We start from the raw sequence: 11579 nt of genomic DNA, 5'->3' as shown, positions 1-11579 counted from the left end.
GGTTACAGTGACATGATATTATCCAAAAAAAACCATAGAACTATAAATCCTTAGGTTCTGCGGTCTGGCGGCGCTCGGAAAAAAATTCATCGATGTCGGGTCAGAGTAGCCTCCTTACCTAGCTCCTCTCACCACTGTAAGCAAGACTCTAACGACGTGGCTGCTTCTCGTTCACTACAAAATTTACTACACCTTTTACCTCTTCCATGTCTAATTACGTTGCTGCCCTTAATTTTTCACACTGACGGAAGTGGCTGATCGGTTAACGTTCATATCTCCCATGTAATTTCACAACTGTCCTCGATTTCAAATTCACTGGACAACGTGCTGCCACGTCTCCTAGTCCCACTTGGGCCTAACTTACTCCTGGCGTAGCCTAGACGCACCCTTAATTGTATTCAATAATTTTTGTCTTTTAATGTTCTTCTATTTTGTGTTTTTTTGTTTCTTTGGAATGTCGTTTACTAAGTTTCTTTGAGGTTCACCATACTCTGCCCATTTGGTTTTTAGTCAAAACCACAAATTGATCTCTTAATTAACAAGCATTGCTTGACAAGAATGACTTTGATTGCTGACGCTAGGTTCTATTTTCATTATTGAAAAATTTATCAATAATTAGCTATCATGCCTAAATGAAAGTCGGAAGACAATGAGCCTTCCTTCGATTAAGACCATTAGCTATCATAAAATCTTCCTGCCTTTCTTTATCTCAACTAAAATAAATAAATAAATAAATAAATAAATATATATATATATTACAAATCTACCTCTTGAATTTTAAAATTATGCAGGAAGTGATGGAGTTCTGCAAACCATTTTTGGATCTAAATAGTAAATTTTTCTGCGATGCAAGACTGAAAGCTCATCATTAATGATGCCAGATTTTCTTTGTCACTATAGTACATACACATAGATTAACCTCGAATCCGCTAACCTCTACTATAATAATTAATGTTAGTGTTACTAATTCTTGAGGTGTTTTGCAGGGCTGACCTAGAACACAATGATGCACGTTGATCACCAGTCTTGATTATTGATTGTAGTGGTTCTTGGTATCATTTGTCTCATATCCCCGGAAAGTATGTCGCTACGTGAAAAATACTACATTATAAATGACTGATCTTCCGTTCTTTGTAAACTCAAACAATTTCAGAGGCAAGAAACTTTGTCTCTTAATTTATCACTTTGATTAAGAATCAAGTTTTTTCATTCATATATGTCATTATTGTTAATTGTAAGCAACAATAAATCCTACGGGTACCATTGCTATTATTTATTTAAAACGAAATGTCCACTCACAGTATAGGACTAACCCTGCCGTCGATCAGAACTCTTCTCAAGTGGAGTCTCCTCACGTCCTATACAAAGGTGACAGGACTCGCCCCGGATTTCACCCTGAAATTTGAAGTGGCCTTACGGGGCACACCTTAGGAGAAATTCTACCAAAAATTTGGCAGATCTTCCCCTAAAAATGGACTACCCAAACATGTAACTTAACACTCCAAATGCACAAATCCAACCTCCAACTCCTGGAGCCTACCTGCTCCCATAATAACAACTAACTCCACCCAAAATATATATGGTTCGTTGCCTTAAGTCTTAGTACAAAACATGTATTACTAATTAAAGTAATCTATTTTAAACCATAAATAGATAATACAAAATAAATATTTAGCACTTCACACATAGCTCACACCACCAAGTAGTTACCAGCTAAGTTACCTCACTCGCAGCACTCACCAGGCGGCCACTAGGATCATGTCTTCAGCTGTACTCATAAGATGACCACGAGGATCATGTCACTCATAGCACTCATTAGACAGTCACTAGGATCATGTCACCTGTAGCACTCACTCGATGGCTACTAAGATTAGTTCATCAATAGTACTCACTAGGCGGCCACTAAAAAGAAAGCACCGGAAGAGCTTATTACACTATACAACTACTCACTTTAATTGGAATATCTATAGTTTACTGTTGACCAAAATACTCTTCTCACTCTATCTAAAATATCTGAATAACATATAACTATTTATCTCATGCCATCTAGAGGGTACTACCGTCCAAAATACTCTTCTCATTCTATCTGAAGTATTTCAATAATACATGATTAACCATCTCATACCATCTTGAGAGTACTGCTGACCAGATGGCGCATCGGAGGGTACTACCGTCCGGAATACGAGGAGGCGATGAAATTAGCATCATCATAAAAATTTCAATAACTCATTAATTTTATGAAATCAATAATCAATAATATTTCTTTGAAAGCATAATTTATGAAACCCAAATCATTTAACCATAAATCAATACTATAAATTAATATTCAGAAAATAATGTTGCTGGCCTAATTTAACTTAAAAACAAATGTCCACTCATGTGTTGAGTATGTCTCAAATCATAAAATAATACTCAAATCTGACATTCCTATCAGAAATAAACTATAAACCATAAATTTGAGTTCAATACAAATCTCTATAACGTCATCAATAAATTCATCATAAATCCTGAAAATTCGATCTCACATCTGAATTAGCTAAAACTTCAAGGGTCTCGTAAACTCGATATTTCTAACATCCTTAAGAAAAATCACAACAATCCAACGGTCAGATTGTCAGGAATCGAAACCCTAAATTTTGAATTTTGAAATTTCCAATCGATTACTAAACATTCACCAAATTCCACAAAAGTTATATCAACATGCTCATAACATTAAGCTCTATCTACAAACTAAAACACATGCCTCCACGTGTCATCAGAAGTGACGACGAGTAGGCCCCACGCTCCAGCACCTCAACCCCAATTCGGGGGTCGATACCTACACCAAAATGTTCATAACCACAAGCACAAGCATCTTTAACTATCACAAAGTCAGAAAATGAATGAGAGGCTCGGAATTTACCTCGAAAATTTTGGGTCCATGCTTCGATTCTTCTCCCTCAAGCCAAATCGATAGATGAGACTGTGTAAGTAGATTGAGGGTGTTGGGAGCTTTCAGACCCATGTAGCGGCGCCACCTGAAATGGCCGGACCACAACTGAGGAACTCAGTTGAGCCGCACGGACCGGCGGCTAGAAAAATGCTTCGATTCTCTCTCTACCACTAGTTGATTCAACCCAAGGGCATATATCTTATTAGTGTGAAGAGCCGCTCCATTTTCGACCGGTGGGGTGAGCTTTGGTGGCCGAAGGATGGCGAAAAAGTCAAGTCACCATTCGGGTCATGATATGGGTCGAGTTAGACCCGGGTTATTTTGAGAGAAATCTGAATTTAGGGTTTGACTCCCAAAATGGAAACCTTCCTAAAATAGACAACTACAAACGCTATTTATAGTAGGTTTCCCGAAATATCAACTTTTGGTTTAACGTGCCGCATGTCCACGTACTCGATGTAACGTCATCTACCACTTGCATAAAGGAAGTTTCCACAAAAACATAGCTGAAGAAAAAGTCAACTTTTGGGTCCCCTAAATGATGTTACGAAGGTGAAAATAGAGTAATATTCTTATCTTTTACTGTCCAATTAACTAGTAAACGGGTAATTCTGGGTACAGAGTCTAACAAAAGTAGCACTCATGAACAACCAACTGAAAGATTCAAATTAAATTTACATTAAATAGAAACCAAAAATCCTAAAACGTTAACCCTCTGGAACCTAATACTCAAGTTTTCCTCTGAATTAGCCCAAACTTCACAATCGCGCGTGTCATTAATTCTAGCATGCTAGAATAGAAAAGACAGAAATTCAAAGGTCGGATTCTCATCAATCGACACCAAAGAACCCAGAATCACACAAATTTATGAACGAAATTCAAACTATCCTAATCCTAGAATAAATTATATTTTCTTGGATCCTCACATTGGGTTCAACATAAAATGCCAAACCAGAAAGCCAAAATAGGTCGCACGCGCCCCCAAGCGCCACCAGCTTCCGACCCAGATTTGGGTCATAGCACCTATGCCAAATTGTTCATTACAACGTCCCCTTCTATTTATAAAACTATAACTAAGTCAGAAAATTGACCAAACAGCCATAATTTACCTCGAAAGAAAATTACAACCGAATTATTCAAGGCTTCTATTCTGCTCGCTCATTGTGAGTCGAGTAAGCCACTTAGAGGGATTGTTAGGAGAGGGAAGTGCTTCAAAATCCAGATCGTCTCATCCACTATTATAGTGGCTGCAATCGGAAGTTCCGACCAGATCACCTGAATAGCATGGCCGAGCTCTTCCTTGGCTTGCTGCACTCCACGATTCAAATCGTCTTACACCACTACCATGGATCGAAAAAGGAGGGAAAGATGGTTTAAACGGCATTGGTCTCATTTGATTTGGTCGCTGGACAGTAAGACTTTGTTTAGGTTTCAAGTCGAGTCGGTTACACAGGCGGGCTGGGGAGAAAAAATTAAGGTTTCTGATTCAGGCTGAGGTAAAAATGTCTTACAATTTTTGATAAGTTCCTATTATACTCTTGTCTAAAGTAGTAATTTTCTTTTCTAACCATAACTTTCACGTACGAACTCCGTTTTAGGCGTGCTATGTGTCTACGGACTTGGTTTAACGTCCTCTCTTCAACTCTCAAGAAAAAAATTGTTATCTTATAAAAAGTCAACTCTTCGGCCCCCTAATCGTTAAAACATTAGTCGAGGAAAGTAAAACTTAAAGTAAATGACCTGAAAACAGTAAGGAGGTGAACTAGATATGGGGCGTATCATCAGATGCACTGAAAATATTAAACTCTTCGATCCTAAGCTTTTTGCCCTACAATACCGAGAGAGGGTGGTGACACCACAAAAGGGATAGGTTGGGTGAGAAGTTGAAGAAGGACTTGACTACAAGATTTTGAGAAGAGGAATTTTGAAGTTGTGAAGGATGGGTCGAAATGTGATAGCGTGTTTTTCTCTCCTTTTGTTTTCTAAATAACTACTACAGTACTAAGCATGTCTTTATATGCTATTTAATTAGGACATTTCAAATAAAAAACGTCCTTATAAAAATAATGGGGTGTTTCCGTATCCGTTTTGTGTAGTAGTGTTAGAACCCACTTGTAATGGGGTTCTTCCCAGTTTTACACCCATTCACCTCACCAAGCCACCCACTCTGCTACATCCACCATATCAACCAATTGATACGCTAAGGACAAGCGCGCAATTTAACCCTGTAAAATGTAGTTGTCAGTGTAGAATAAGTAGGGATCGTTCTAGCCGGGGATTGAGGGTACACCTATAATTGTAAAAACAAATAAAGAATTAATATACGTATAAAATATTATTTACAAAAATAAACAAAATTACATGAGATTGAAATTAGGGGTTTTTAAGATTAAAGTCAAAAATTAAAATAAATAAAATAAAAAAATGTAAAAACATATATACAAGGGTGGAACGCAAGGAACAAAGATCAAAACCACATCCATATGCAAGAAATCCAATTACAATTCCTATAGTTGATTTTCTATGTCATGAGAAAGAAGTTGATCATGTGAAACGTTAAAAAGCAAACGATTTCCCATATTTTACTTTCATTCAATAATTGATCTAAGTGAAACCACCTAAATTAAACCTATTGAATATGCAATCATAGTCTAGAAAGCTAGCTACTCAAGAACACATTCAACGCATAAAGAACAAAGAAAGGATGTCAACCAAAATGCACAACCTAGTATGAAAAAGTTCATCTATTTGCAATTCTCCTTAATTGATTTCGACTTTTGTCCAAACCCTTTACTACTTATAAAATAGGTTCACAAAATTATTAGGTGAATTGTTTACCTAAATCTAGCACCAATTACATGCATATATCCTAAGTTGGCCACCAAAGAGCACATACATATAAAAGTTTTCTGTAATCCAAAATCAATAAAATCAATTAAGCAATCTCACATAAGCAACATAGAAATCAACATATAGAAATCACAACTTTATTTCAAAACATATAAAAGGGCTTTAAACTTTGCCCTTAATGTTATGTTAACTAGAATTCATAACTCTACGAATCAAACAAAGGAAAACAAAAGAAAGTATGAAATACACCGTGAAAGATGGATGACATGCCTTGAGACGAAGAACTTGAAGATCCTTGAAAGCAAGCAATCTTCTAGGGACTACATAAGGGTGGATGGAGGCTAGGATCTTGATGTATTGCATGATTTCTTCTCCTCCTTGGTTGAGACGCAGAGCTTCTGAAGACTAGAGAATGGAGAGAATTTTTGGTGTTTAGAATTATGGGAGAAGTGGTGTGGTAAGTGGTGTTGTGAATGCTCCTATTTATAGGAGGATGGCAACTTGGTCTCCAAGCCTTCAAAATTCTTCTTTTTATTTTCTAGGATTTATCTGATTAATCCACACAGCAGTATCCAATCAGATAATTCCACATCATCCTTCCTGTGTCATCCAACCAATAAGAGGTCTTCAAATTATCACCTTGATTCTAGGGAGAATAATTTTGCATTAATTGCATGATTATTTTCTTATTTATCTCCTTAATTTCGGCCAAGGATAGAGTGTAGAGCTCAAGGAATGTATCTGGACCTGTTTTCAACCTTTCTGAATATTGTAAATCCCTTAAAACTCTCCATGATAACTTCAAATTTCAAAAACATCAATTTCCAGAATCCCTTGAAGATCTTACAGAAAAAACACTTATTTCACTTAGAATTCCTTCCTTTTGCATCCAAGAAACCCTAGTATACTTAGGTCTCTTTATTTGCCGCAATATCCCAAGTTTCTAGAATATTCTTGAGCTTCTTGAGTAATCTTTAAGCTGCATAGTTTCCTAGTGCTCTCAGGTTTCATAGCCTCATCAGGATTTTTACTTTGACTGGGATTCCTAGTCGAACCAGGAATACTCCATTTCTTCATTTCAGCTCATTTCTGCATCCCTTGTGCCTTGCCTTTGTCATCTCCAACGTCTCACATCCTTCTCATGTGTCTTTAAGCTCATTTCCTTGTCATTTTCTCCGATGTACCTAAAAAAATAAAAACTAAATTAAAAATGATTAAGTAAAGCAAATAACTAAGCAAAATACGAAGAGTTAACTATTAAAACGTCGCATAAAAATGCTCCTATCACCAATACACTAGTCACCACCACCACTCATCACCGGCTCAAATTTCAATCTTCCACCCATACCAATCGCTGCCAAGACTGCTCTCTACCTTTGAACAACAAGTGTGTAAAAGGCCTATTCCTCAATTATAGGGAGGCTTATAACAATATTCATGTTTGCTCGAACCTAGTACTTTCCATGTTTGCAAGATTTGTCATAGTTCAACATATCAACCATAAACGAACTAATAAACCGAAGTCTTGAACCGTACTTGGAGCATTACTTGCGCTCTTGAGTCTTTGTTAATGGTAAACTCAATTTTTGGTCTTCTCTCCTACATTGGGTTGAGTTTTGGTACAACATTTCTTATCATAGCGCCATTAAAATGATCACTTTCCAAGCTATATAATGGTCGCCTCCACTTACCATCTCCATGTATACTCCCGGCACCACAACTATGCACATAATGGATCTTGCTCTCAAGGACAGGGATAACATCTTTCATCTCCTCCAGTCTAACTGGACTCTGGCTAAGACTAGTATTAAACAGCATGTTGGTGTGAATCGCATTGAGCGCAAATTCAAAGCAGAGCCTAGGTTTACCTCAAAGTGCACTTGTATCCCCAACAATCCTTGCTCAAGTGCTCATTGAACAAGTTAATAGCCAAATTATATAGGCTCTTTCAAATCACTTCCAAAATCGATAGGTGGCTTATTGCCTTCCACCTTACACCCGGATTCATCCGATCTTCCATGTGTCTCTACTAAAAAGGAAAATTGGGTATAACATCTTTGTATGCACATCACTGCTTCTTATGGAAGAAGACGGCTCCATGGCTTGGTTCCATCGAAAGTACTCGATATGATGAGCATACGCAAAAGCAATAGACACATCACCAAATGGTTGGTTCAATGCATATATGGGTTGAGCTTTCTCAAGAAGATGCCAAATGGGAAGAGGCCCAAACCTCGAGGATTAACTTTGTCACAAGAGAGTGGGATTTGTTAGGACCAGATCCCTAATCCATGCCCAACAACATTCTCAACCCACAAACTCATGTTTGTAAACAAGCTTTAATGGCATAGTACAAGTACAAATACAAGTATCTTATGTCGAATTAGTACCAGCACAACCACAAGCTGTACGTCCCCTTAAATGTTAGTTATCATTATTATCTCCGCCTAGTAGTTGTCACGCCCCTGATTTTACACACATGAAAATCGATATATATAACCCCATAATTATATATGCGTGAACGTCCAGTCATCAATACAAAATACCTGGAATCTTTTTCCCTTTAACTTACACAGATATTGATGCCCTGAACCCTCAAAGTTGATATAAACTCGCTCCATAGAGTTATATATTACAATGCTTACGAAATAAATTGTCAACAACAAAATAAAACGTAAATGCAACTCAGAGTAACTATACAACGGAAGTCCTTAACAACGGTAAGGTCACAAAGATAGCTTCCTACCATAAAGCTGCTCAGGCGTCACCTCAGCTTCAGCCACGATCTCCTCGACCTGCAGGATTAACCCCTACACCATTCCATTGAATAGTGCACCGGGTTCCACACAACAAACCCGGTAAGCTTATGAAGCTCGTATGAGTAACTCAAAACCAATTACACAAATTTCACAAAAGCCTTCTGCTCATAACCTCAATCCTAGCATCCAATTACACAAATTTCGGTCAAACAAGACTTCCTCAAGAAATGTTTAACGCCATCCTAACGCACTACGGCGAATTCCAACATCACACTCATTTCCCATTTCCCCCCCCCTAGGAGTTTTTGTCATCAACATGACATCAAAGGTGAAGAACAATGAATCACCTTCCTATCCTCACTACAGAGTACAGTTCATAACCGCTATGGCTCTTAATGTAAATCAAACCATCAATCAATACAATCAAGGAGAAATCAAGGCAATCACATATCAAAACAAGCAAAACAATTCATAGTAACCCCTGCATATAATTTAGTTCAGGAGGTCACATTAAGTCAAACAATTCAAGACAAAGTAGTCATCGAAGTCCCACACTCTGACGTCTGTAGGTAGCCCCAACCATCACAGCAGTCCTCTCGATCTTTGTTAACTTAATAACAATTCAGCTCCGCTACCGAGCAGTCATCACACTGATCATCGCACAGATTTCCACCGATCATCACCTAGATTTGCATCATCCTACTAATCATCACTTAGATTTCAAGGATCATCACATAGATTCACAAAGATATCGCCAATCATCACATAGATAGCGATCATCACAGAGATTTCGCTGGTCATCACATAGATAGCGATCATCACAGAGATTTCGCTGGTCATCACATAGATAGCGATCATCACATAGATTCACAACGAAGCCACTAATACATGAATATATATGTATATATATACATCCCATAATATATATATATACACACATAGTCATCCATCCACACAGAAAACCACTAATACCAACTATAGTCGTAGTTAACCTAATAACTCCAAGACGATAGGGTAATCATACTCATAACAAATATCAACCTTATTCATAACAATTATCGATCCTACTCATAACAAATATCGATCCTGCTCATAACAAATATAGATCCTGCTCATAACAAATATCGATCCTACTCATAACAAATATCGATCCTACTCATAACAAATATCGATCCTGCTCATAACAAATATAGATCCTACTCATAACAAATATCGTGAGATTTACTCACCAAACGATACAGGTATTCCATTCATTAATGAACCTTGTGAGATTACTCACCTCGAAACTCCCGCTGCGTCTTCAATTCAGGACAAGGCAGCCAATCCACAAAATAGCCGTCCAAGGAGTACTACGTCACGTACCTAAGGAATTACAGCTCTCATTCAGTCAACGAATCACAAGGGATAACGTTCGAAACCCTAAATCGAACCAAAATTCCCAAGGTGACACCAAATGAGGCGAAACCACATCCGAGACCATCCAATGTCTCCGGAACACTTATACGATCGATATGTCAAAATCACAAGTCGATCGGATGCTCAAATCCTCAAGGATCGAATAAATCGATCGGTATGAAACTGCAAAAATCATAACAATTCCATACGAACTCCAAAATTTGCATATTATATATCAAAACGCTCGTATCAACGAGTAGAACATATATAATACCAAAACCAGTTCCTTAAGTGGCCGGAACACCGCCACAGACGGTGGTGCACCGCCGCCGGCCAAAAACTCATTATTTCACAAAACTCCCAACATCAAAAAGCTTCATCTAAGCATGCTTGTGAATTCTCATAACTGGATCGAAGTCAGAAAACAAGCCTAAGGGATCGAAAACTACCTCACAAGCCGTGAACAGTAATCCCAACTGAGTTGATCGAAGTTTCACGTGAATCGATCCAAACAACCACCAAGGATCGATCAGCGAAGCTATTCTGAGCTCAACCAAGGAATCGTTGAAGCCATGAAGTCGCCGGAGTTGTGTTTTCCGGCCGGGTCCGAAAACACAAGGCTGCACCGCCTTGCAGCGCCTCCGTGGAGAAGAATCGGCGATAGAGACCACCAGAGGGACGACCAGACGGAGGAGACGACCCTGCTGGTCAAGTTTCACGGCCGGAGACCGCCGCAGTTGGCCGGAAAAGCCGGGTCGGAACGCCGGGTTCGGGTCGGGTCAGGCGGTTTATTTCGATTCTGAAGGTAGCAGCCGAGAGAGAAGAGAGAGAGAAGTAACTTCCGAAAATGGAAGAAATGAAAATAGTAAGTTTCCAACTTGGGAAACTTCTATTTATACCAAAATGGAAATTCCTTCCAATGGCCATAACTTTCTCACACGAACTCCGATTCTCGCGTTCTACATATCCACGAACTCGTATCGACGCGCTCTACAACTTACGTGAAGGAAGTTTTCGGAGAATCTCAACGAATAAAAAGTCAACCTTTGGCAACCCCCCTAAAACCATATCCTTCAATTAATTATTCGCCCGAAACACTTCCGCTCCATCCACGAGCCACGAAACCGTCCAATAGTTATAAAATTAATTCCGGAAAATCCTCGGAAAATAATTACGAATTTCCGGGGCATCACAGTAGTAGCGGTCCATAGCCACCTATAATGAACTGCAAAGAGCTAAGGACTAGGGCTGGGCACCGGCCGGGCTCGTATGTAAGTAAGCTGATATTGGGACCGAGCTCGAACTTTTAGTGTCGGGCACAAAATGGGTAATCCAAAGTCTGGGCACGAATTAAACTTGGGTCGGTTTCCCAAGTTTGTGGGCCCAACGGACCTTAAAAAAAAAATCTCCTCATCTGGATCCAACACGACGGTGACTGAACCTTCCTATGCATAGTGAGCAAGCCACATCGGGATCGTCGTTGATCTCAACGACGAGAGAGCCTTCGCCATCAAGTGGGCCATCCAGAGCTGCTTCTGCCTTGGTGACGCCGTCATCCTCCTCTACATTCGCTCCACCAGCGTCCTCTACGGTGCCGACTGGGGAGCCACTGACATCTTCGTCCCCGACGATGAGGCCTCACA

Source organism: Rosa chinensis, chromosome 7 (genome assembly GCF_002994745.2).
Source record: "Rosa chinensis cultivar Old Blush chromosome 7, RchiOBHm-V2, whole genome shotgun sequence".
Classification (NCBI taxonomy): domain Eukaryota; kingdom Viridiplantae; phylum Streptophyta; class Magnoliopsida; order Rosales; family Rosaceae; genus Rosa; species Rosa chinensis.
Note: the sequence above shows the minus strand (reverse complement) of the source record.